This window comes from Vulpes vulpes, chromosome 11 (genome assembly GCF_048418805.1).
Source record: "Vulpes vulpes isolate BD-2025 chromosome 11, VulVul3, whole genome shotgun sequence".
NCBI classification, from domain to species: domain Eukaryota; kingdom Metazoa; phylum Chordata; class Mammalia; order Carnivora; family Canidae; genus Vulpes; species Vulpes vulpes.
In genome coordinates this window covers 9,506,710-9,521,177 of record NC_132790.1, presented here as the reverse complement: position 1 = coordinate 9,521,177, position 14,468 = coordinate 9,506,710, and the positions used below count along the sequence as shown (strand labels likewise).

At 43.8% G+C, this 14,468-nt stretch overlaps 1 long non-coding RNA gene across 1 annotated transcript in view; it reads right to left on the bottom strand.

Annotated features, from left to right (window-relative positions):
• The window catches only part of LOC140594396 (uncharacterized), a 39,631-nt gene extending 25,491 nt beyond the window's left edge, over nt 1-14,140 (bottom strand). The window contains exon 1 of the long non-coding RNA XR_011995082.1: nt 14,075-14,140. This is a non-coding gene — a long non-coding RNA (uncharacterized lncRNA). The remainder of the gene's footprint in view (nt 1-14,074) is intronic.
• Nucleotides 14,141-14,468: the final 328 nt, after the last annotated feature.

Genomic DNA, 14,468 nt, shown 5'->3' with positions numbered 1-14,468 from the left:
TTAAAGGCCACATACTATATGGACCTTCTGGAAAAGGCAAAACTATGGAGACAATAGAAAGATTAGTGGTGACCAAGCGGTCGGGGGAAGGGAGGAATGAATAGAGTACATGGATTTTTAGGGCAGTGAAACTATTGTCTATACTATCCTGGTGGACGTGTCACTATACATTTTTTCCAAATCCACAGAAAACACATCAAGAGTAAACCCTGATGGGAGCTATGGGGTTTGGAGGATAGCAATGTGTCAATATAAGTTCGATTGTAACGAATGTAGCACTCTGCTACAGGATGTTGATAACGGGGAGACTGGGTGGGTGTGGGGGCACTAGGTATATAGCAACTCTCTGTTCTTTCCATTCAGGTTTTCTGAGAACCTAAAACTCCTCTAAAAAGTAATAAAAACAACAAGAGAATGAGTGACGAGAATGCAAGGCATATATCCAACAAAGCACTCATGTCCCAACTCTTACAAATCAACAAGAAGGGAAAAAAAAGACCATGCAATTTTTTAAAAGGGCAAAAGAATTGAATAGGCGCTTCTCAAAAATAACATCCAAGTGGTAAATAAATGTATAAAGTGGTGCTTAACCTCGCCAATCAACGGGGAAATGCAAAGTAAAGTCACCACACAGTACCACATGTATACCACTGCATGGCTAAAAGGAAGAAGACAGAAATTACCAAGATTTGGTAAGGATGTGGAAACCAGGACTCAGAACTGATAATGGGAAAGTAAATTGGTAGAACTACTTTAGAAAATTGACTTGCTGTACGTATCAAAGATAGCATGCACGGAAGACCCAGAAATCCCCCCCTCAGCCTATATCCTGCAGAAATGCTTACATATTATTTACTAGAATGTTCATAACAGCACCATTCATAATAGACAAGCATTGAAACTACCAAAATATCCACCAATGGTAGAAGAGAAAATAGCTGTAGGATACCAACACAATGGAATACAACAACGAGAATAAACAAATTACAACTACACACAGCAACAATAATAAATCTTGCAAACATACCGCTCCATGAAAGAAGCCAGGAATAAAACTACATCATATGATACCATTTAGATAAAGTTCAAGACCAGGTAAAACTCTTCGTACTGATGGAACATTTCTGTATCCTGATTATAGCAGTGATTACATGAATCTGTATATGTGATAAAACTTCATAGAATGATATTCCCCCTCCAAAAAAAACAAGTGCATGTAAAAACTAGCAAGAGCTGAATAATACCTATAACTAAGTTACTATTATTGTACCTACATCAATTTCCTGGTTTCAATACTGTACTATGGTTCTGTATCACCAGGGGAAGTTGGGTAAAAGGTATGCAAGCACTCTCTGTACAATTTTAGCAACTTGTTGTGAGTCTAAGATTATTTCAAAATAAAAAAAAACTTTAAAGGCAGACTAAATTCATGTTGCTAGAAGTCAGAATAGCAGTTATCCTTGGGAGGGTCAGAAGTAATTAGGAGAGGACATTGGAGGCCTCTGGGGTGCTGTCATGGACTGTTTCTCAGTTTGGGGGCTAAATACACAGGTATGCTCATCTTAGAAAAAATTTTATGAAAATCAAGCTGCACACTTATGTGTATTTGTCTCTTTGTACATTATTCTTCAACAACAACAACAAAAAATGGTTGTGTTTTTTTTTTAAGACCGTGATTTGTTCATAAGAGCTTGGCTCAGTGTCCAGCATATTTTAAGGGCTTAGGAAGAGCATTTCTTTATCTGTGGCTCTCTCCTACCTTACCCTCCTGTGAGGTTCTCCTCACATGTTGTCTTCACTGCCCGGGTGAGCACATTTCCTAAAGGAGGAGCCTTAGCCGACTATAAGGCTAGGCTTTCCCGGCAGATATTTTGGTAATAACAAGACCTTCTGGCAGGAAAAATAGACCCCAGTGTGAAATCTAACATGGTTACTCTCAGCACTGAGCATAAAAAAAATTTAAAAAGCTGATTGAAAAAAAAAAAAAAAGGGATCCCTGGGTGGCACAGCGGTTTGGCGCCTGCCTTTGGCCCAGGGCGCGATCCTGGAGACCCAGGATCGAATCCCACATCGGGCTCCCGGTGCATGGAGCCTGCTTCTCCCTCCGCCTGTGTCTCTGCCTCTCTCTCTCTCTCTGTGACGATCATAAATAAAAAAATAAAAAATAAAAAATAAAAAAAAAATAAAAAGCTGATTGTAATTTCTAGGCACAAAACTTTACTAATAATTAATAATTTTATTGGTTTATTAGTTAAAACAAAATTACACTTCATTGAAAAAAATCCTGAAAATATTAAACAATTCTTGACAATATAACAATCAAAAATACTCTGTTCTTATGAAGAATTTTATGCAAATCACAAAAGGTACATTGAGTTTGCAATGCCTGGGCGGTGTTCCAGCTATTTGAGACTTACGGATAAACCGTGCTACACTTAGTTACTGAAAGTAACTGAATTAGTTTTGATTTGGAGGAAGAACATTTTGCCAAAGTCAGAAATGATAGAAATTGTTCAAATCGTAGCACATGCTACAGGAAAGCAGGCACTTAAGTTGTAATACCTCATAGGAAGCACCCCAGAAAATTCAGTCTTAATTTTCCATCAGGTTGGCATTTAATGATTTTACATAAAGCAGCACCAATAATGCTTCTGAAGGGTCACTTGAGAATTGCTTTTACACTTTTGGTGTGTCTGCCACACTGGATTTTTCGCCCATTTTAATTTTTTTAGAGTAAGATATGCAGACAAAGCCAGTAGTTGTACTTTGCCTCTGAAATCTGGGTCTCGATAGGCAGTTAGTGTATCAATTACAGGATGAAAAATGATGAACTATAATCCTTTCCCGTAAAGAATCTGCAGATCAGAAAACCATCATACGCTCCAGAGCAGATGACACAAAAATGTTTAAACTATTATCCTTTCATCCGAGAGAGTTTTACAACGCAGGAAATGTGATTTAAAGCAGTTGGTTTCACATTGCCGTTTAGGACACAATGCCACTGGCCACTGTATACTTTTGTAAGTGGATTACATTATATGCATTACAATTCAGACGTGCAAAGAAATATGCTTTCCTTTATTGTTCCCTAAATATTTTTTTATCCTGTTTCAAAGTCTCTAAAAGAAAGGTGGGGGGAAATTACACTCCAGCTCTTCTTGTAAGATCACCTCTCACTCTCTGAGTGAACTCACTCTGCTGCAGCTTCTCAGCCCTTCCAGGGGCTCTCTGTTCACCCCTCCCTCTCTGCTCCCTGAGTATTACAGGAGGAGGATGGGGACCTCAAGTCTGAGCCATATGGCTTCTGCTCCTCTGGGGGAAGGGGAGCTCAACCCCTTTGGGCAAGAGCCTCTGTCCTCCCTTACCCTGTGGAGGGATCTGTGGCTCGGTATCTTGCAGTGTTCTCGGGACAGGTGGACCACTTGGCCATTGCCTTCTGGGAGATGGTCCTCCCACCCTGCTGCTGGCCTCTTGCTCCAGCTGCCACCCCTGGAAACTCAGATACAACTCCCACCTGGGCCCTCAGCTTTGAGCTGCCTACTTGTTCCCTCTTGTCATGAGAATCCTCCCACCTCTGTGCAATGAGGCAGGGTCCCTGCACCTCCACTGCAGGGCAACATTAGGCAAACCTCCCAATTCTCAATTCTCAGCCACCTTCTCCATTTACCATAGTGGAGCAGATGCTTCTGGATCTCTCCCATAGCACCCAAAGACTGCTTCAGGCTACCAGTCTAGACACCTCTTGCAGCATGAAGGTGGGACTGGAAGAAAATGCAACAATAGCTTGACTGCTTGCAGTATTTTCCAAAACTTGTCGGGGATGAGTGTTCCTATTGGGGTATCTTACCTGGCCCCTGTACCCCTGGGCTAAGGCAGCACCCTGATCTTATCTCATCCGTTCCTTTCCTGTCTGATTGGGCTTTCTCTTTGATCATCTCCTCCTCTTTTTTCCACTCCAGCCCCACGGCCCAAAGGTTGAGGCAAAAACGCTGTAGGGCACAAACCCAAACCACTTAGAACAGAAAATACATATTAGCAGGTATAAAAAACAATTTTTTTGATCCCTGACACACGATTCTGACAAAGATTTCTATATACTTTCAATAATAAGCAGCCAAGTCTCAAAGGCAGCGAGCACTGACACAGCTGTTTATCCTTGCCAGTGTTGACACAAACTTCCAGATTCTTCTGGCAAAGGGCAGGCAGTGACCAGTTTTCATAGGGCTTTCCAACAGACTGCCAGATATATGTATATTATTTTTGCATAGGAAAATAATCCAGGCATAGTAGAGCTTAATCCTAAGATTTTAGAGTAATAAATGCAGGTGAAACGTTCTTTGACAAAATAAAGTCTAAATTCCAAAAGCTGAATTTGACCAATACAGCAATTTCTTGTGTCCTCTGTTTAACCCACTGATGTTTTAATTTTTATCAATACAACGTATCTTGTTCTTGTAACTGTTTAACCAACTAAAGACTAGGAGAATGACTACGGAGTGTTACTGAGCAACCACAGGGAATTGTAGTGATGCAGTAGCACAAAGATGCTCAGTAATACACCTGAGATCTTCCTTCTTCTGTCGTAAATGTTGCACCTCGTGCTGCTGTAGTCGTGTGTTCAAATCCAGATCCTTTATACAATATTTGAATCCTAGAAGTGTGTATTTCTTTCTTTGCTAATGATTTTATGCTCATTTTTAACTGCTATCGCATATTTAATAGCCACAACCATACTCTTGCCACCTCTGACTCACGTAGGTCTCTCAGAGTCACTGGTCTTAATGTAACATTCTTCATCCTCCTCCTGCCCCTCCTGGGTGTCTAACTCACACTGGAAACCTCTGAGGCACATCTCTTGAGGGACAGGCCCCAGGAGGACCAGACACTGGGGGTTTCCTTCACCCAGGAAGAGAAAAACTGCATCCATGACGCACTGCACGCTGCTGATCTTGGACTGAATCCTCAGCCACCAGGGCTGGGTCTTTATGGTTCTGCAACTTCCGTTCCCTCTAAACACGCAACAGAAATAGCTAACATTTATTGGGAACTTACGTGCCACATGCTTTACACTCAGGATCTCATTTCATCCCCTCGACAAGTCTTTGAGGTACGTACTACTATCCCTGTTTTATAGCTGAAGAAAATGAGGCTCGGAGAAGTTAAGTAATCCAATCGAAATCACACAGCTAGCAAACAATCTAACTCCAAGTGCTCTTCATTATCCCAGTTAGACGTACAGAAGCTAAAGAGCCCTGTCTGCAGTTATAAAGCTAATGAGTGGCTGGGCTGGGATTTAAATCTCAATCTTACCCATGACCGAGCCTTTGTTCTTCACCCTACACGACAGGGAAGAGGCACGAAGCATGTATATTTAGGCATGTATATTTAATTTGTGCTATGAGAACAGCATAAAATCAGATGATCAAGAGATGGAACTAGCCTTCAAATGTAAATTGGATGTGAGGTGTGCAAGAGCAGCCTCCTTTCAGCAGACTGGCTGGTGGGAGTCCCCAAATAATACAAAGAACAAGATTTTGGAGAGTACAGTGGGCTTGACCAGTGAAAGCTGCATGTTGTGAGGCGTGGGTACTAGAAGGGGCCAATCAGTAACCGTGAAAAGGGGATTATTCCATTGAACTGGCCGATAAGAAGTCACAGCTAGACCTGAGCCTCTGGGTTGTGTGTGTGTGTGTGTGTGGGGGGGGGGTGCAGTCCTTACTCCTTGGAGAGGTAGTCTGACTTCCTGATGTCGGATGGCTTCTGTGGCCTCTGCCTGGCATCAGGGTTCCAGGAAACAGGTCGGAGGCCTTCCCCGCCAGGACTCCCAGAGCTCCCTCGCTCATAGATGAGCCATGAGGTCAACCGTTTTTGTGACTCACCTCGTGAAAATGAGGCGGCAGTGTCAGGCCTTACTGTTTCTCTGTAAGCATTTAAATTGATTTTTCCAGCTGGTTAAGTGCTCCCCCTTTGTTTTTATACAGAGGCTTAGGATGTGGCTGGATATCAGCTCCAAAGATATTACCAGGTAAAACAACCCCCCACCCATGTGAGACCTGTGCTCTGTGACTAATGAAACTGGCTCATTGACACCGTGGTCAGGTAGTGACCAACCTGAGACAGCCCCACTGGTGACAGCCTGGGAAAGCCACCACCAAGGGCTGAGGGATGGCCCTAACTAGAGATAGGGACAGCCCCATCCAGAAATACCCCACTGAGTGGTGACCCCACAAATTCAAAAGGTCATGTATCTCTCCTGGCTCCCATAAGCCATGTGATGCCTCCCATGGGTCAGAGACTTCAGGAGCTCCAAAAATTCTATAGGTAGAGAATCTCCAGCGAAGGAAAGGAGGTCCTGGCTGCTGTGTCCCTTGGAGTTTCTTCTCTGTTCAAAGTTGCTTGCTATTCTGCCATACTGGGTCCCCCCACACATATACACCTGCAGAGCTACTTCCAATTCACACAGCCCTTCCGGGCACGGGCACACTGTCTTGGTTTGGGTCACCCTGAAAGCAGAGCCCTCGGCAAGAATTTAATGGAAGTGGTCTACTCAGGAGGTAGCTTGAGGACACAGACATGTGCAGGTAGGAAGAGTGAACCAGGGGAATAGGAAATGCCAAGACAAGGGCATGGTTCCTTGAAGTCTACAGGCATAGGGGGCTCGATTGTCCTGGAACCTCTGAGAAGTGTACAGATGCCTCCCAGAAATAGCCACTTGACAGATGATAGCTGAATTAGTCTTCCATTGTTTGCCTCCCTCACTGGTTGAAAATTGTTTCTGGAGAAGTTGACTCCCCTGTGCTTCAAGGCAGCGTTTGCAAGCTCTGATCAAGCTCCTACGGCATGGAGGAGAAACCTGAATCAAAATTCAGAGACTGGCCCTGCTTGAGGTAGGACATTGAGTGTGAGTCTGAGCTCATGTAGGACTGTCCCCTGGGGCTGGGACTAAAATCAGATGTGGGCCAGGGGCTTTGTGGTGCAGACACCACAGGCTACACGTGCTCACTGCAACTTTCCTAAACAATTTTATGAACCCTGAGAGAGAGTAACAAGGAAATAAACTCAAAAGGAGCAAGAAATGTGAACCAGAGTACCTCACCCAAACTGAAGGATATAATGTTGCATACTTCCACCCAAAAGGTATTGGAGAAAAATGTACTGGCTTCTGAATCCTACAAGTTGGGTTCAAATCCTGGCTCTGTCACTAGGTAAGTTATTAACCTTAGGTATGCCACCTGGCTGATCTTAGGCTCAGTTTTCTCAAGTATGTAATAAGGTTAAAAATACTTACTTTGTAAATCAGTGGTGTGCAGGGCCCTTGGAACATAGTAAGTGCTTTCTCAGCATATGGTACCTCTTATTAAAGGACTGGGACATTTTTCCTCAGCTCCAGACTCTGAGCTGTTGCTGAGGGAAGGGAGCCATTTACCTTCTCTAGACAAGAGCTGCCTGACATCCTGACACTTTGAAAGTCAAGACTAGATAGCCATATGGCCCCTGCTGTCCTCACCCTCAGACCCTTAACAGAGCCTCTTCTTGTCCTAAATACTTGGTCTAAACCATTTAGGAAGTACAAGAGAAGCAGGTCTGAGTAAGATTGGTAAAATCCAGGTATTCTTTTAAAAATGGAATAACGTGAGAAAGATCCATCCTTGAAGAAACATCTTGATTTTTCCCTTGACCAATGAAGACAAAAATGCAAGCTTTCTTCTACAAAATTTCCCATTTCATAGTCTGGGTTTCCATATGTTTAGGCAAAGCAATACCTTTAGGTGGACATTACAGTAAGCAAACTCAGATCCCAGAAGCGAATGTTCCTATGTGTCAAATCCAACCATTTCTGTTCCTCTGTTGTGCTAACAAGTGGTATGATGTCTATAAAAGATATTTTAAACTTATTTATTGCCCTTATTTCAATTGCTCCCAAACTTTCATTCCTTCTATTCCTCAAATTTCCAACTTCAAATGATCTAAAATTTGTCTTATTTTATCTGAGTTAAAAGGATCATGCGCTTTAGTTCAAAAACTTCTTTTCCCTGATATTCTCTGCCTTGGGAATCTAGGACTGGATAGGAACCCCCAAATCACACCCCATCACCCATACTATAGTTCTACAGAACTTCTCCAGAAGAAGTTGGGGAAAAGCTAGGAATAGAGAGATCAGAGTTCTGTTGGAGGCTCTGTAATGAACAGGCTGTGTGACCTAGGGAAGGTCCCTCACCTCTCTGGGCCCCAGTTTCCTGTTCTTTAAGGTGAGGGGCTGAGACCAGAGGTGCTCTGAGAATCAGTGGTTGTGATCCTTAGGGGCTTAGGCAGAGGTCCCTGGATAGCTGGGATTTTCTGAGCCCCGCCATGGCGTCCCTGGCCTGGCTAGGAGCTCCCGCAGGGCAGGATCACATTGCCCCAGATTCCAGGACTGGCTGCAGCACAGACCCAGGATCGGGTGACAGATCCATCCAGCCTGGACCGGCTCAACCTCTCAGCTACAGTCGCAGCCATGGGGGCTGGAAAACCAGAGCTAATGCAAGCCAGCTGGAGGCTAGGACAAGATTGATGAAGGACAGGGAGAGGATTTGGCCAGGGGGCTGGGCTGGGGGGTAGAGCATAATTAGTCCTGCCTGCTTCCCAGAGGCCCCCAAGCTGGCTAAACCTCATTAATTGGGAACCCCCAGTGGGGAATTCCTGCTCATGACCCAGAGAAGGAAGGGCCAGTTAGGAGTTAATTAGTAGTGAAAGTGCCAATCGGGGAGTGTTCAAACTATTAAATGACTGAGCACCTGTTTACCTACAAACAACTGATATGTCAATTATCTCGCCATCAAAGCAGGTCCCCTAAGATAGCGATTACCAACCTCGGGTGATCCTCAAGGTCACCTAGGAACCTTGTTAAGCATCAGTTCCCAATGCAGTGATCCTGATTGATTGATTGGTCAGGGGTGAGAACTGCTGCCCTAAACAGTCTACTAGCACAGGATCTCATGGCCCAACCTCAGTGGCTGCATGTATCAGCAAGCAAGAAATAACACCCAACATCTACTACCACCATTACTCTTTCTGTAATTTATTTAGCATTTACTGTGCACCAAGAATAATGCTTGGCTTTTAATCTTCATAACAGCTATTTTGGGTAGGTGTTATTGTCCCTTATCTACAGAAGATGAGGTAATTGAATTCAAAGGGGAAAAAATCTTACTAGAATAATAGTAGGTAGCAGAGATTATATTTGATCCCCGATATTCTGACTCCAGAGCTCAAATGTTCACCACAACTTTTTTAATGATCCTGGAAACCTCTCCTCTCCTTTGATTGATTAAGACAATACCTTGGGCTTTTAGGGATAGTCATAGTTCTATGCAAGACATTGCCCATTATACACATGGGAAAACCAAGTCCCCAGAAGAAGGCATTAACTGATTCAGAGTCCAGGTTTATGGCTTCCATGCCTGGGATATTTTCCATTAGCCAGTTACAGACCAGAGGGAGGGAGAGGGGCCTCCAGTGCTAAATGTCAACATGGTTGTCCTGGCATTCAAGAGCCAGAGCGATTTAGTTACAAGCACTGGGCTCTAATCACAGCCAAGTGTGATCTGGGACAAGGCACTGAACTTCTGTGGGTCTCAGTTTCCCCATCTGCCAAATGGGAAAGCAGCAATTTGATTTGCCTCTGCTTTGGAAGGAACAAGTGAATGGACAAGTGAGAGAGGAAAGTGCTGTAATGATGTAAGGTATTGCTCCGATTGCTCCAACTGATGTGGGGCAGCCTTGACTTTAGAGAGCCTCATGCACAACTGTGTGGCTACTTCAGGCTTGATAAGATGGTCCTTTAGGCCCCAGGCCTCAGAGCTAGTCTTCCCCACCCTGGGTTACAGGAAGATAAAGAAAAACACTTCCTAGTTTTCTCTAGGAAACTGGCAAGGTGGTTGACCAGATGGCTCCGGGGCTTTCCTGTGTGACTCCCATATTAGATTTTATTGGTTGGTCAAGGTTTGCAGCCCTACCCTTCAGACCAAGGGTGGCTTTCCCCAGAGCAAACCTCACCTAAGGGCCACATCCAGATGCTTGCCTTGTTCCCTTCTGGCCTTGGTGGAGGCATGAGCCTCCCCCACCTCCTGTTCACTCCTCACTCCTCGGCCGCCAGCCCAGCAGCTGTTGCCTCAGATCAGTGTGGACCATCTAATCCTCTCTCCAGAGCCCTGGCCCCCTCCTCAGGCAGTAAATTAAGGAGGATGTAAGAACAGAGGGCACCAGCGTCAGCAGAGCGGCATCCAAAACATCCTCCCCCACCCTGTGCCTGAGTCATAGGGCCCTGAATTGGCCCCCTCTCTGCCTGGGGAGAGGGAAGAGGAGGCAGGGAGAACCAGGCCTGAGGGAAGAAGGAAGTAAGAATCTAGAGGAGGGGACACCAGCATCATGCAGTGTATGGAGCCTAGGCATTAGCTTCTTTATCATGTCCTGACCCCTTTATCCCATCCCTTTCACACGCCACACCCACTCTGACCAACGTGTGTCCATCCCTAAGAAGGGCAGAGAGTAGTTAGCTGACAGGACCTCAAGGGAACACCTCACTCCAGGACACAGCCCAAGTCGCTGTGTCGAGGGGCTATCCGACATCTTTGGCAGCTGTCCTACCCCAAGAGCATAATCTACAGGATTGACCTTAAAAATTCTATTACTCTGACTTAAAAACACAATCCAGTACTCCCTACGCAGATAATGTCTGGAAGTCTACACCAAGAGCTTCCAAATCTGACACCAATCTACCAACAAACTGAAAATGGAAAAAAGAAAAAAGGGAGAATGATGGACAGATAAAAGTGGTATGGCATCTACTGTATGATGTAGAAAGAAGAGCAATGTAGGGGTGCTGCCCTGCTTTTCAGAGATGGCCCCTGGGAGGAGGGGCTGGTGAATAATGCAGTGGCTTCTGACACAGTGATCAGAGTAGAGTGATAAACTTGAGATTTTAAGTCAGCGAAGTCAACACTACCTTTTAGAATTCCCGGGGACATAGTAGGATGAGACTTATCCCTCAGAAACAGGATGGAAATGGTTCATGTGCATGAGGAAAATGGGTCTGTTCAGAGGGAAGACAAACAATCCTATATGTCAAAAACATCCATGTTTGTATTTCAGTCTTGCTTTAAGTACCATTATATACAGATGACTATCAGCTTTTTCTTTCTTTCTTTCTTTCTTTCTTTCTTTCTTTCTTTCTTTCTTTCTTTCTTTCTTTCTTTCTTTTTTTTTTTATGATAGTCACAGAGAGAGAGAGAGAGGCAGAGACACAGGCAGAGGGAGAAGCAGGCTCCATGCACCGGGAGCCCGACGCGGGATTCGATCCCGGGTCTCCAGGATCGCGCCCTGGGCCAAAGGCAGGCGCCAAACCGCTGCGCCACCCAGGGATCCCCTGACTATCAACTTTCTATCTTCAGCCAATATCTTGCAAATAAACTCCAAATTCTTAAATTTATCAGTCTGCTTGATGTCATCCCTTGGATATCCAACTGAGTCCTCAAATGTCATCTATCCAAACCTGAATTCCCGATCTCCCACAAACTTGCTCTACATACAGCCTGTCCCACCTAAGCTTATGGCAACTCCATCATTCACATGGCTCAGGGCAAAACCGCGACACTGTCTTTGAGTCTTCTCTTTGTTTGCCCTCTCCACTCCCATATCCAATCTGTCATGAGATCCCAGTGGCTCTATTTTCAAATACTATATCAAAAAGCTGACTACTACTTAGTCCCTCCACTGTTAGCACTGTGAACCCAACTACAGTTGTCTTCCACCTGATTCCTGCCAAAGCCTTTGTATGAGTCCCCTTGCCTCTACCCTTTGCCTCATTGCACCTCCCCACCTCATCTGTTCTCAGCATGGCCACTAGAGGAATCCTTTTAAAAATGCAAGTTAGGGGGTGCCTGGTTGGTTCAGTTGGTTAGGCTTCTGACTCTTGATTTCAGCGTAGGTCTGATCTCAGGGTCATGGGATTGAGCCCCATGATGGTCTCTGTGCTCAGCGTGGAATCTGCTTGAATTTCTCTCTCCCTCTCCTTCTGCCCCTCCCCCTCCTTACATGTGCATTCTCTCTAAAATAAATAAATAAAATCTTTTTTTAAAAAATGCAAGTTAAGTCTCATTACTCTTCTGCTCAACTCTTCAAGGCTCCCATTTCACTCAGACTAAAAGCCAAAGCCCTGGCAATGCCCACAAGGCTTTAAGTGATCTTGTTCCATCAACCCTTGACCCTCATCTCCTGCTACTCTTTCCTTTGCTCTGCTCCAGGTACACTGACCATTTGCTGTTTCTTGAATATGATGGATGTGCTTCTGCTTAGAACTTTTGTTGTAATTGTTCCTTCTGCTTGGAGTGTTCTCCTGCTAGATATCTGCCATCCTCATCCCGCATCACCTTCAAGTCTTTGCTTCGATCTCATCTTTTCAGCAAGATCTGCCCTGGTCATTGGACTGCAATTGAAGCTTCTGTCCTCCAGCATCCTGATCACCTTTACTCAAATCTTTTTCATTTTGTATAAGTAACACTAATACTCTTGGGGTACATAATTCACTTTCTTATTGTCTTTATGCTTGTTGGCCATCTCTCCCACCCAAAAGGTAATTGGTATTTTGTTCATTACTATATCCCAAATGCCTGGAATGGACTATGGCCTACACATAAGTGAATAAATGAGTAGAGGTGGTAAAGGAGAAAGAAATGTCCCTTAAAGCTCTCTGGCTATATTATGGAAGTGAAGGCTGGTCTATTGAAACATGTCCAAATACTGGTCCAGAGATCCATTTAGGCAATGATGGGGTTCCCATTCATCTGGATGTCCTGCTGCAAGGGCTTTGTGGCTAAAACTAATGTTGCACACACTGAGGTGCCAAACTTATGGCTGATCCGATCAAAACGAGCCAAAACTGGAAGCAGTTCACTTCTGATATTCTTCAGGTTCACTTCATGCCTGCTACTCTGTCCTTGCCTTCATAACTGGGTAACTGTCCTGGTTCTTGATTTAGTCCAATCCCTTAACTTTCGATATCTGTCATCCCACCTATGACAGCCAGTCCTATAAGAGTGCCATTTAGAGACTTCTTTGGCCACTCAACTTAAATGGCTTATTTTGTCACCAACTTTTGCACCACTTACATTTTGCTACCTGGGCATGAGAAATCACCTGTATTAGCTTTCTTATAGTGAGTAACAAATTATCCCAAACTTATGGCTTAAGACAATACCCACTTAACATCAATTGCCATTAGAGAAATGCAAATTAAATCCACAATGAGATACACACTACAATGGTTTTAATTTAAAAAATTTAAAAACAGATGTAAGAATTGTTGGCATGGATGTGGAGAAATTGAAATCACCATACATTGCCAGGGGGATTTTAAATGGGTATATTCACTTTGGGAAATAATCTGGCCATTCCTCAAAAAGTTAAACATGGAGTTACCATGTGACCCAGAAATTCTAATCTTATGTATTTATGCAAGAGAATTTAAAACATATGTCCAGACAGGGGTTCCTGGGTGGCTCAGTGGTTAAGCATCTGACTTTTGATTTCAGCTCATGTCATGATCTCAGGGTCATGGGATCGAGTCCTGAGTTCCTGAGTTGGGCTTCATGCTCAGTGAGGAGCCTGCTTGAGATTCTCTCTCCCTCTCCTTCTGTCCCTCCTCCTACTCACATGTGCTCTCTCTCTCTCAAATAAATAAAAATTTTTAAAAAATGTCCATACAGAAATCTGTTTGCAAATATTCATCACAACTCTATTCATAATAGCCAAAAAAAGTAGAAACAATTCAAATGTCCATTGATTGATGGACAGATACAGATAATGTGTCAGATCCATAGAATGGGATATTATTTAGCCATAAAAAGGAACCCAAGTATGAATATAAATTATAATTTTAATGAACTTTGAAAACATGCTAAGGCCTGACATAAAAGGCCACAAGCTGTATGATCCCATTTATATGAAATGTCCGGAATACGCAAACCCATACATACAAAAAGTAGGTTAATGATTGCCAGGGTCAGAAAGAAGTGGGGGATGGGGAGTGACTACTTACCGAATATAGGTGTGGGGGAGGGTTGATCAAAATGTCCCAGAATTAGAATACGATGACTCCACAGCCTTGTGAATATAGTAAAAAAAAAAAAAAAAAATTTGAATTCCACAGTTTAAAATACTCACTAATCAGTTCACTGTTCTATAGATCAGGAGTCTGTGTAGGCTTGGCTGGGTTCTAATCTCAAGGTTTTCTAAGACCAAAATCAAGCTGTCAATAGGAGGGTGGCATGAGACATTCCAAGAATCTGCTTCTCAAATCAACAATTTATTGGCGGGATCTAGTTCTTGTGATTATAGGGCTGAGGTCCCTGTTCCTTGCTAGCTATCTCTCAACACCTTAAAGCTACCTGCATTTCTTCTCATACAATCCTCTATCTTTAAACTAGCAAATC